Raw genomic sequence first — 13,872 nt, 5'->3', positions numbered from 1 at the left:
CCAAAAAATCCTGAAATTGTATGCATTTTTATAAATGCAACATCCAAATAATATGTGTCATAAGGGTAACTATATAGTTTCGTTAGAATTCACCATTAATTGACGATACGAGAAGATGCTACTTTTTACGCACAAATGGGAATATGCATAAACAAAAGAAATTACAGAATGTTAAAAAACGCAAAAATACCGAAATTGTATGGATTATTATAATCGCATCATCCAAATAATGTGTGTCTAAGGTATTCTTAATAGTTTTCATAAAATTAACTATTGAATGACGATACAAGAAGATGCTTCTTTTTACGCACATATGGGAATATGTATAAACAAAAGGAATAAGAGAATGTTTAAAAACCCAATAATACTGAAATTGTATGGATTTTTATAAATGCATCATCCAAATAATATATGTCATAAGGTAATTTGTATAGTTCTGTTAGAATTAACCATTAATCGACGATACGAGAAGATGCTACTTTTTACGATCATATGGGAATATGCATAAACAAAAGGAATTACAAAATGTGTAAATACCCAAAAATACTGAAATTGTTTGGATTTTTATAAATGTATCATCCAAATAATATGTGTCTTAAGGTATTCTATATAGTTTTGTTGGAATTAACCAATAAATGACGATACGAGATGATGCAACTTTTTACGCATATATGGGAATATGCATAAAAACAGGAATTACAGAATGTTTAAAAACCCAAAAATACTGTAATTGTATGGATTTTAATAAAGGCATCATCGAAATAATATGTGTCATAATGTTATCTATAAAGTTTTGTTAGAATTAACCATTAATTGACGATACGATAAGCAGCTATTTTTTACGCACAAATGGGAATATGCATATACAATAGAAATTACAGAATGTTTAAAAACCCAAAAATACTGAAATGGTATGGAATTTTATAAATGCATCATCCAAATAATATGTGTCATTAGGTTATCTATATAGTTGAGTTAGAATTTACCACTTATTGGCGATACGAGAAGATGCTACTTTTTACGCACTTATGGGAATATGCATAATTAAAAGGAATCACAGAATGTTTAAAAACCAAAAAATCCTGAAATTGTATGAATTTTTATAAATGCATCCGCCAAATAATATATGTCTTAAGGTATTCTATATATTTTTGTTAGAATTAACCGTTAAATGACGATACGAGAAGATGCCACTTTTTACGCATCTATCTATCTATAATATATACAACCCGATGTGTGACAGATAGCTCACTCATTCATTCACTCACTCATTCACGTATACAAATTCCCGACCACTTCCGGACGTGCTGGGAAGACGAAATTTTTACGGGTCGTGGAGAAAAAATATTCATCGGGGGGAAAAGTCCGAAAACTCGAAAAAGTCGATCGGTTTTCGAGATATATCGATCCGAATTAACATTGGAGCCTTATGGGACTAAAACTTTTTCCATTCTTCGCCTACTTTTAATGTCACGGGAACGTGAAATTTCACTGACAGAAACTAGATTTTTTGGCCAATTTTTTGATGTGAAACATTTTGCCATATTTTGATTTAAAGTATTTTTTATAATTTTTTTAAATTTCCAATGCTTTTCTTATGGGCCTATCTTTGGATTTTTTTAAAACCAACTTTAAATCGTTGTAGGAATAAGTCCTTAACGTATGGGATACTAGATTTTTTGTTTGATTTTTTGGTGTCGTTTTCTTTGCAATATTTTGATTTAAAGTATTTTTTTTAACTTATTCAAATTTTCAATGCTTTTCTTATGGGCCGAATTTCGGAATTTTTTTCACCAATTTGCAATAGTCGTAGGACAAATTCACTTAAATGCAAGATACTAGATTTTTTATTCAATTTTTTGGCTATCTTCATGTATCCAAACGACGAAAGAATTTCGAGTTATTAACGATTATGTATTTCCATTGAAATTGCGACTCCTACAACGTTTGGTAACTTACAACACATCCGCCGTGAATGAAGAAGGATTTGGTTCTTTCCCGGCGAATGCTGTTGATGAACTCTTCTCGGGAAATCAGCCGGGTGATGATGGCCATTGCTGCCAACGTTTCGATGGCCTGCATTCCCTCAACACACGATTTTAAATTTTTCCGAATTTTTTTTTACCACTTCCCGACGTGGTACGGACACCAAATTCAGGTGATTGACGTCTTTCTCGTGCCCCTACGCGCCGCTACCAGGAGAACGCAGAATATTTAATTTTAACGGGTGACACCGTCGAAAAAGCATGCTTACACTACAGCTACAGAGCCGAAAATTTTATCCAAGGTAAACGATGCCGCGTTATACAGACCAAGCACTTTAGGTCCCCCGAAAACCCCCTGTGACCCCCCTAAAAAAATAAAAATTACTTAATAAGTCGTATATTTCGTGTACCATTCATCCCAGTTGTATCGTTTTTATTGATTCCGAATGGGAATTGTGTCGGCTATATTTACGCGTCTTGTTCAATTATCCTGCCCCAATTACACACCCGCAATAAAACTTCAAATTTTTAAATGTACATTTCTTAACAAAATAGTAGAGTAATAAAAGGGGTTCCAGGACAAGGACACTTAAAACCGATTTTTTTAACCACTTTCCCATAAGGTACGGCTACGAAATTCACATTAATTATGCCTTATTTCAGCGCCTATGCACCGCTATGTGGAGAACACATAATTGGTAATCTAAATGTGAGTAATAGGGGAAAATTCATTGTTCCCCTACAGTTAGATCGCTGGAATTTTTACTGTAGGTAGACAAAGACCTTTTATGCAAGACAACTTCTCGATATTTCACGTGGCTTCGAAGAAGACCAGGGAAAAAAGTATTTCTTTTCTATGAATAGTATGTTCCTCGGTGTTTTCGCATATTTTAGCAGTAACTCCCTTCTCCTATGACTCATCGCTAAGTAATTTATTTGGATGATTGCGACCGTTGTCAGTATACTCATAAAAACCCCTGAAAACCCCCCGGACTCCCTTCGAAACATCGTCATAAGCTAAAATGCCACAATCACGGCTAGCATGCGTCTACATTCAGCCACATTCTCCCCCGGCAGCCTTTGTAAACGATCGGGGAAAGCTGGTAGTACGCATTGCACTGTGAGGAGTGAAACCCCCGCCGGCGAAGCTGCCCCTGCCCCAGGAACGACGGAGACATAACGAGGAGTCAGAGGCGCGGAAAACCTCCGAGAACCCTCGGGCGGCAAATCCGCTCCAACACGTGGAGCAGCCGAATGGGTGTCTTACGAGGGGGGAGGGCGCCGATAACCATTGGGCGGCGAGGCCACCCAAAAACGAGGAACGGCGAACGCGTTCCGAGGAGTCGACGGTTCGGGGGGACACAGTAAACCTTGGGCGGCGAAGCCGCACCTTCACGCGGAAGGGCGATGCCGTTCCCAGGAGTCGACGCCTCGGGGGGACACGGGTAAACCTTGGGCGGTGAAGGCGCCCCATCACCAGGAAGCTTACGGGGGGAGGGCGCCGATAACCCTTGGGCGGCGAAGCTGCCCACAGACGAGGAACGGCGAAGCCGTTCCGAGGAGTCGACGGCTCGGGGGGACACAGTAAACCTTGGGCGGCGAGGCCGCCCTATCACGCGGAAGGGCGACGCCGTTCCCAGGAGTCGACGCCTCGGGGGAACACGGGTAAACCCTGGGCGGCGAACCCGTCCCATTACGAGGAAGCTAACGAGGGAGGGCGCCGATAACTCTTGGGCGGCGAAGCCGCCCTCACGCGAGGAACGGCGCAGCCGTTCCGAGGAGGCGATGGCTCGGGGAAATAGGTAAACCTCGGGAGGCGAAGCCGCCCCATTACGACGAGATAACCACAGGTGAGGAACGGCGCAGCCGTTCCGAGCTGTCGAAGGCGCGGGGGAACACCGGTTAACCTTGGGCGGCGAAGCCGCCCCTCCACGAGGAAGGGCGATGCCGTTCCCAGGAGTCGACGCCTCGGGGGAACACGGGTAAACCCTGGGCGGCGAACCCGTCCCATTACGACAAAGCTAACGAGGGAGGGCGCCGATAACTCTTGGGCGGCGAAGCCGCCCTCACGCGAGGAACGGCGCAGCCGTTCCGAGGAGGCGATGGCTCGGGGAAATAGGTAAACCTCGGGAGGCGAAGCCGCCCCATTACGACGAGATAACCACAGGTGAGGAACGGCGCAGCCGTTCCGAGCTGTCGAAGGCGCGGGGGAACACCAGTAAACCTTGGGCGGCGAAGCCGCCCCCCCACGAGCAAGGGCGATGCCGTTCCCAGGAGTCGACGCCTCGGGGGAACACGGGTAAACCCTGGGCGGCGAACCCGTCCCATTACGACGAAGCTAACGAGGGAGGGCGCCGATAACTCTTGGGCGGCGAAGCCGCCCTCACGCGAGGAACGGCGCAGCCGTTCCGAGGAGGCGATGGCTCTGGGAAATAGGTAAACCTCGGGAGGCGAAGCCGCCCCATTACGACGAGATAACCACAGGTGAGGAACGGCGCAGCCGTTCCGAGCTGTCGAAGGCGCGGGGGAACACCAGTAAACCTCTTGCGGCGAAGCCGCCCCCCCACGAGGAAGGGCGATGCCGTTCCCAGGAGTCCACGCCTCGGGGGGACTCGGGTAACCCTTGGGCGGCGAAGCCGCCCTAACACGATGAACGGCGAAGCCGTTCCGAGGTACTAGCTGGTGTCTGTTGGATGGCTGCCTCAATATATGGGCGGCGAAGCCGACCCACAACGAGAAACGGCGAAGCCGTTCCGAGGAGTCACGGGTTGGACGGCGAAGCCGTCCAGTGGGGGCGGCGAGGAACGGCGCAGCCGTTCCGAGTTGTCGCAGTCTCGGAGGAACACCGGTAAACCTTGTGCGGCGAAGCCGCCCCGGCACGAGGAAGGGCGATGCCGTTCCCAGGAGTCCACGCCTTGGGGCGACTCGGGTAACCCTTGTGCGGCGAAGCCGCTTCGCCGTCCGGTGGGGGCAGCCGGCGAAGCCGGATGCGGGGGGATTTAGGGGGCGTTGCCCCCTAACGAGCGCGCGCAGCGCGGCGAGTCCTATCTATATACATCCTATCTATATACAGCCCTCGTGGTGTCTGACTCACTGATGGATACAAATTCCCGACCTTTTCTAGAAGTGCTGGAGAGCTGAAATTTGGCACGCGTGTGGGGAACCCGAAATGATCCGGAGGAAAAATCCGAAAACCGGAAGTTTCCGCCACGTGTCGTCGCTAGAACGACTAAATGGCCGAAATCGGGCTTTTTTCGGGGACAGTCTTTCGGTTTTTATTTTACTGCGCGCGAATTATGCGTGACACACGGGTCACTAATGCTTTTTTTGAAAGCTGATGAACGTGGGCATGTATTAAAGTAAATTTATTAGTTTCCAAGTGAGAAAATTGCAGCCAAAATGGCGTCCAAAAATTTATTTTTCGAATAAAATTTCATAACTTCCGCTCCATTCGAGTTAATTTAAGGTGTAGGGTAACGAATATGATTATTATATATGCTTATATTATTGTCTACAAAATGTAGGCAACAATTTTTTTTCGTCGTCCTTGGTTACTCAGAAAAAAAATAAAATATTTCGAAAATCACCGATAATTACGATTTCCAAAAGATTAACACAAGATTTTGTCAAATTTAACCTTACCGATTTCTTTCAAGCCTTGTAGTTACATACAACTTTGCATTGTCTTTCAGAAAACATGAATTTTTAATAAATGATTCAACGCATTTAACCGCGAAAAAATAAAAATGGCGGATGCTACTCACTTTTTTCGGGGACTGGTTTGCTTTTTATTGTATTACTCTCGAAATATGGATGTCATGGGGCTCACTTCTGTTAGATATGAAAGTAAATGAATGTGACCATATAGTATTTTCATCTTTAAACCCCCCGAAACCGCTTAAAAAATAAAAATATTCACATAAGAAGCCTTTTCGGGTATTTTACGTCACGATTCCACCGCTTTCCCAAGAATTACCACTCATCGCTACGGAATTAATGTGTACAATTGATGACCCCTGGCAGTACAAAGCTATAAATCCCCGGTAAACCCACATACACCCCCCAAAAAATAAAAAATTTCATAAAAGTTTCCTATTTGGGAACTTCTCGCAAACAATACGCCGCACTACCCGTACCCACTGAGCTCTAGATCCGGAATATTTGATGAAGGCGGGCCACCGTAAACCATACGGGAAAATATACCAGAAAACCTCCGGAGGAAAAATCCGAAAACCAGAAGTTTCCGCCACGTGTCATGGCTAGGACGACAAAATGGCCGATATCGCGCCTTTTCCGGGGACGGTATTTCGGTTTGTATTTTACTGCGCGTGAACGGTGTGTGCCACGCGGATAGTTTATGTACGTTTTGAAAGCTGATGAATGTAGTCACGTAATTATGTAATGGATTTAGATAATTTTAAAGTAAATTGCTGCACAAATGGCGTCCGAAAAGCTTTTTCGAAACAAATTTCATAACTCCCTCTCCCCTCGTCGTAATTGCAGGTGTAGGATACTGAAAATGATTATTATATATGCTCATAACATCGTCTACGATATGTAGGTAACAATTTTCTTTTTTTCGTCCATGGTTTTCCAGAAAAAATAAAAACGTTCCCAAAATCACCGAAAATTACGATTTTCAAAAGATTGACACAAGATTTCTTCAATGTTTCTTTTAAACTCTACAATTACATACATCTATTCATATGGTTTCCGAAAATATAAGAATTTAATAAATGTTGCAGTCGATATAACTGCGGAAAAATAAAAATGGCGGACAGTACTAATTTTTTCCGGGGAGAGGTTTACTTTTTATTGTACTACTATCGAAATATGGATGTCATAGGGGCAACTTCTCTTAGTTATGATAGTAAATGCATGTGACCATATAACAAGGCCATATTTAAACCCCCTGAAAACCCTAAAAAATTAAAATTTGAATATAAGTAGCCTTTTTGGGTACTTTTCATCTCAATTCCACCGCTTTTCTAGCCTTACCACTCATCGCTACGGAATTGATGTGGACAATTGATGACCCCTGGTAGTAAAAACCTATAAACCTCGGTAAACCCACATACACCCCCCAAAAAATAAAGTTTTGCATATAAGTCTACTTTTTCGGTACTTTTCGTGACTTTCCACCGCTGGTTCTTACCCCAACGACTCATCCCTACGGAATTCAAGTGAACGGATGGTGACCGCCAGGAGTACACACATATAAACCCCCGGTATCCACCTGAAATCCCCCCAAATGTAAAGTGTGCCATTAAGTCTCCTATTTGGGAACTTCTCGCAAACATTACGCCGCACTACCCCTCCCCTCTGAGCTCTAGATCCGGAATATTTGATGAGGGCGGGCCACCGTAAATAAAACGGAAAAAAATACCAGAAAACCCCCGATCACCTCCTGGAACCTCGCCGAAAAAAAATAAAAAAATGTCAAAGGCGCTTTTCCGAGTAGTTTTCGTCACTATTTACTCTACTACTGTCTGGTGCCTCTACTACTTATTAAAACCCCCGATAACCCCGTGAAAGCTCCCAGAAAATTTTTTCTAATAAATCGCCTATCCGGGTAAAACAATCGTCAGAATTCTGCCACTGTTCCAGACCCCTAGGACTTATCCGCACGGAATTTATGAGAACGATTTGTGACCACTGGTTTTCACACGCATAAAACCCCCGGTATTCCGTTGGAACCCCCAGCAAAAAATGAAAACTTGCCATTAAGTCTTCTTTTATGGGTACTTGTCGCCACTATTACGCCGCATTGCACTACCCTTTAAAATCATCGCCACATGATCACTGTGGACGATTGATGACCGCATGTATAACACATGAAAACCCCCTAATCCCCCTGGGCACCCTCTCGGTGGAGAGGACCATTTATGAGGACTACGTGGAGCAGCCGCGGGGGGCTCATTATCCCCAAGGCGGCGAAGCCGCCCCACAACGAGGAACGGTGAAGCCGTTCCGAGGAGTAACTGGCGTAGGCGAGGGGGAGCTTCAGTAACCCTTGGGCGGCGAAGCCGCCCCGACGTTAAAGCGGCGCAGCCGCTGTGGGCTCCCTCTGCCTCTGGGCGGCGAAGCCGCCCCTTAAACGAATGACGGTAAAACAGTTCCAAAATGCCCTTGCCCTCTGGGCGGCTTTGCCGACCCCTGACGAGGAACGGCGAAGCCGTTCCGAGTATAAAGCGGGGTAGCCCCGGGGGGGCACACTCAACCCCTGGGCGGCGAAACCGCCTCTCAACGAGGAACGGCGTAGCCGTTCCGAGGAATGAGTGGGGCGCTTCCCTACCCCCTGGCCGGCGAAGCCGGCCACTAGCTGAGGTGAGATTATTCGAACTAAAATTCTTCGAAGAATCACAAATGTAGACGGCGAAGCCGGACCCGGGGTTTTTAAGGGGCGGAGCCCCTTAACGAGCGCGCGGAGCGCAGCGAGTCTATATTATATACAACCCGATGTGTGACAGATAGCTCACTGACCACTGACTGATTCACGTATACAAATTCCCGACCACTTCCGGACGTGCTGGGAAGACGAAATTTTTACAGGCCGTGGAGAAAAAATATTCATCGAGGGGAAAAGTCCGAAAACTGGAAAAAGTCGATCGGTTTTCGAGATATATCGATCCGAATTAACATTGGAGCCTTATGGGACTAAAACGTTTTCCATTCTTCGCATACTTGCAAACGTCACGGGAACGTGAAATTTCACTGACGGAAACTAGGTTTTTTGGCCGATTTTTTGATGTGAACCATTTAGCCGTATTTTGATCATAAGTATTTTTTATAATTTTTTTAAATTTCCAATGCTTTTCTTATGGGCCTATCTTTGGATTTTTTTTAAACCAACTTTAAATCGTTGTAGGAATAAGTCCTTCACGTATGAGATACTAGATTTTTTGGTTGATTTTGTAGTGTCGTTTTCTTTGCAATATTTTGATTAAAAGTATTTTTTTTAACTTTTTCAAATTTTCAATGCGTTTCTTATGGGCCGAATTTCGGAATTTTTTTCACCAATTTGCAATAATCGTAGGACAAATTCACTTTAATGCAAGATACTAGATTTTTTATTCAATTTTTCGGCTATCTTCATGTATCCAAAGGACGAAAGAATTTCGAGTTATTAACGATTATGTATTTCCATTGAAATTGCGACTCCTACAACGTTTGGTAACTTACAACACATCCGCCGTGAAGTTTGCATTCCCTCAACACACGATTTTAAATTTTTCCGAATTTTTTTTTACCACTTCCCGACGTGGTACGGACACCAAATTCAGGTGATTGACGTCTTTCTCGTGCCCCTACGCGCCGCTACCAGGAGAACGCAGAATATTTAATTTTAACGGGTGACACCGTCGAAAAAGCATGCTTACACTACAGCTACAGAGCCGAAATGTTTATCCAAGGTAAACGATGCCGCGTCATATAGAACAAGCACTTTAGGTCCCTCGAAAACCCCCTGTGACCCCCCCAAAAAAATAAAAATTACATAATAAGTCGTATATTTCGTGTACCATTCATCCCAGTTGTATCGTTTTTATTGATTCCGAATGGGAATTGTGTCGGCTATATTTACGCGTCATGTTCAATTATCCTGCCGCAATTACACACCCGCAATAAAACTTCAAATTTTTAAATGTACATTTCTTAACAAAATAGTAGAGTAATAAAAGGGCTTCCAGGACAAGGACACCTAAAACCGATTTTTTTAACCACTTCCCCATAAGGTACGGCTACGAAATTCACTTTAGTTATGCCTTATTACAGCGCCTATGAACCGCTATGTGGAGATCACAGAATTGGTAATCTAAATGTGGGTAATACGGGAAAATTCATTGTTCCCCTACAGTTAGATCGCTGGAATTTTTACTGTAGGTAGACAAAGACCTTTTATGCAAGAAAACCCCTCGAAATTTCACGTGGCTTCCTATAAGACCGGGGAAAAAATTCTTCTTTTTCTGTTAATAGCATGTTCTTCGGTGTTTTCGCATATTTTAGCAGTATTTCCCTTCTCCTATGACTCATCGCTAAGGAATTCATTTGGATGATTGTGACCGTTGTCAGTACACTCATAAAAACCCCTGGAAACCCCCCGGACCGCCTTCGAAACATGGTCATTAGCTAAAATGCCACAATCACGGCTAGCATGCGTCTACATTCTGCCTCATTATCCCCCGGTAGCCTTTGTAAACGATGGGGGTTAGCTGGTAGTACGCATTGCTCTGTGAGGAGTGAAAACCCTGGCGGCGAAGCTGCCCCCGCCCCAGGAACGACGGAGACATTCCAAGGAGTCAGAGGCGCGGAAAACCTCCGAGAACCCTCGGGCGGCAAATCCGCTCCAACACGTGGGGCAGCCGAATGGGTGTCTTACGAGGGGGGAGGGCGCCGATAACCCTTGGGCGGCGAAGCCGCCCAAAGACGAGGAACGGCGAATGCGTTCCGAGGAGTTGACGGTTCGGGGGGACACAGTAAACCTTGGGCGGCGAAGCCGCCCCATCACGCGGATGGGCGATGCCGTTCCCAGGAGTCGACGCCTCGGGGAGACACGGGTAAACCTTGGGCGGCGAAGGCGCCCCATCACCAGGAAGCTTACGGGGGGAGGGCGCCGATAACCCTTGGGCGGCAAAGCCGCCCACAGACGAGGAACGGCGAAGCCGTTCCGAGGAGTCGACGGCTCGGGGGGACACAGTAAACCTTGGGCGGCGAAGCCGCCCTATCACGTGGAAGGGCGACGCCGTTCCCAGGATTCGACGCCTCGGGGGAACACGGGTAAACCCTGGGCGGCGAACCCGCCCCATTACGAGGAAGCTTACGAGGGAGGGCGCCGATAACCCTTGGGCGGCGAAGCCGCCCCCACGCGAGGAACGGCTCAGCCGTTCCGAGGAGGCGATGGCTCGGGGAAATAGGTAAACCTTGGGAGGCGAAGCCGCCCCATTACGACGAGATAACCCTTGGGCGGTGAAGCCGCCCACAGGCGAGGAACGGCGCAGCCGTTCCGAGTTGTCGAAGGCGCGGGGGAACACCGGTAAACCTTGGGCGGCGAAGCCGCCCCGCCACGAGGAAGGGCGATGCCGTTCCCAGGAGTCCACGCCTCTGGGGGACTCGGGTAACCCTTGGGCGGCGAAGCCGCCCTAACACGATGAACGGCGAAGCCGTTCCGAGGTGCTAGCTGGTGTCTGTTGGAGGGCTGCCTCAATATATGGGCGGCGAAGCTGACCCACAACGAGAAACGGCGAAGCCGTTCCGAGGAGTCCCGGGTGGGACGGCGAAGCCGTCCGGTGGGGGCGGCGAGGAACGGCGCAGCCGTTCCGAGTTGTCGCAGTCTCGGGGGAACACCGGTAAACCTTGGGTGGCGAAGCCGCCCCGGCACGAGGAAGGGCGATGCCGTTCCCAGGAGTCCACGCCTAGGTGGGACTCGGGTAACATTTGTGCGGCGAAGCCGCCCTCACACGATGAACGGCGAAGCCCTTTCGAGGAACCAGCTGCTGTCTGTCGGAGGGCTGCCTAAATATATGGGCGGCGAAGACGACCCCTTGGCGAGGAACGGCTCAGCCGTTCCGAGTAGTCGCGGGGTGGACGGCGAAGCCGTCCGGCGGGGGCAGCCGGCGGGGGCAGCCGGCGAAGCCGGATGCGGGGGGTTTTAGGGGGCGTAGCCCCCTAACGAGCGCGCGCAGCGCGGCGAGTCCTAACTATATACAGCCCTCGTGGTGACTGACTCACTGATGAATACAAATTCCCGACCACTTCTAGAAGTGCTGGAGAGCTGAAATTTGGCACGCGTGCGGGGAACCTGAAATGATTCGGAGGAAAAATCCGAAAACCGGAAGTTTCTGCCACGTGTCGTCGCTAGAACGACAAAATGGCCGAAATCGCGCTTTTTCCGGGGACCGTCTTCCGGTTTTTATTTTACTGCGCGCGAACCGTGCATGCCACACGGATCGTTAATGCATTTTCTGAAAGCTGGTAAATGTAGTAACGTAATTATGTTATGTTTTAAGTTTCTTTTTAAGAAATTTGCTGCCAAAATGGCGTCCAAAAATTGGGTTTTCGAAAAATATTTCATAACTTCCGCTCCCCTAGTCGTAATTACATGTGTAGGATATTGAAAATGATTATTATATATGCTCATAAAATAGTCTTCGAAATGTAGGTAACGTTTTTCTTTCATCGTCCTTGGTTACTGAGAATAAAATTAAAATATTCCGAAATCACCGAAAATTACGATTTTCAAAAGATTAACACAAGGTTTTGTCAATTTTAACTCAACCGATTTCTTTCAAACTTTGTAGTTACATACAACTATGCATTGTCTTTCAGAAAACATAAACATTTTAATAATAGTTTAATGGATTTAACCGCGAAAAAATAAAAATGGCGGGCACTGCTAACATTTTTCAGGGACTGGTTTGCTTTTTATTGTATTACTTTCGAAATATGGATGTCATAGGGCACAATTCTTTTAGACATGACAGTAAATGAATGTGACCATATAGTACCGTCATCTTTTAACCCCCAAAAACCCCCTAAAAAATTAAAATTAGCATATAAGTAGCCTTGTCGGGTACCTTTCGTCACAATTCCGCCGCTTTTCCAATCCTTACCATTCATCGCTACGGAATTGATGTGGACGATTGATGACCGCTGGCAGTAAAAACCTATAAACCCCCGGTAAACCCACATACCCCCCCCCCCAAAAAAAAATTTTCAAATAAGTCTACTTTTTCGGTACTTTTCGTGACTATTCCACCGCCCCCAACGACTCATCCCCCCGAAATTTATGTGAATGGATGGTGAACGCCAGGAGTACACACATTTAAACCCCCGGTATCCCCGTGAAATCCCCCCCAAATGTAAAATGTGTCATTTAGTCTCCTATTTGGGAACTTCTCGCAAACATTACGCCGCACTACCCGTCCCCTCTGAGGTCTAGATCCGGAATATTTGGTGAGGGCGAGCAACCGTAAACCATACGAGAAAAAATACCAGAAACCCCCGATCACCTCCTGGAACATCGCTAAAAAATTAATGAATTTTAAACTCGCCTTTCCGAATAGTTTTCGACACAATTTAACCGGTGCCCCTACCACTTATTAAAACCCCCGATAACCCCGTGAAACCTCCCAAAAAATTTCTAATAAATAGCCTCTCCAGGGAAAAGAATCGTAAGACCACTCTTCCGGTCCCCTAGGACTTATCGGCACGGAATTTATGAGAACTTTTAGTGACCACTGGTTTAACACAAGTATAAAACCCCCGGTATTCCGTAGGAACCCCCCGAAAAAAAAATGAAAAACTTGCCATTAAGTCTTCTTTTATGGGTACTTGTCGCCACTATTAATCCGCATTGCACTACCTTTTACAATCATCGCTACATGATCACTGTGCACTTTTGGTCACCGCATGCATAACACATTAAAATCCCCGAATCCCCCTGGGCACCCCTCTCGGTGGGGAAGACCATTTATAAGGGCTAGGCGGAGCAGCCGCGGGGGGGCTCCTCAACCCCAAGGCGGCGAAACCGCCCCACAACGAGGAACTGGCGTAGGCGAAGGGGAGCTTCAGCAACCCCCGGGCGGCGTAGCCGCCCCGATGTTCAAGCGGCGCAACCGCTGTGGACTCCCCCCACCTCTGGGCGGCGAAGCCGCCCCTTAAACGAATGACGGTGAAACAGTTCCGAAATGCCCTCGCCCTCTGGCACACTAAACCCCCAGGCGGCGAAGCCGCCCTTCAGTGAGGAATGGCGAAGCCGTTCCGAGGAATGAGTGGGGCACATCCCTACCCCCTGGCCGGCTAAGCCGGCCCCTAGCCGTGTTGAGTGTATTCGATCTTCAAAAGTCTTCGAACGACCACAAATGTTGACGGCAGAGCCGGAACCGGGGTT

The sequence above is a fragment of the Ischnura elegans genome (genome assembly GCF_921293095.1).
Source record: "Ischnura elegans chromosome 13 unlocalized genomic scaffold, ioIscEleg1.1 SUPER_13_unloc_2, whole genome shotgun sequence".
Lineage (NCBI taxonomy): Eukaryota > Metazoa > Arthropoda > Insecta > Odonata > Coenagrionidae > Ischnura > Ischnura elegans.
This window is presented reverse-complemented; position numbering follows the sequence as displayed.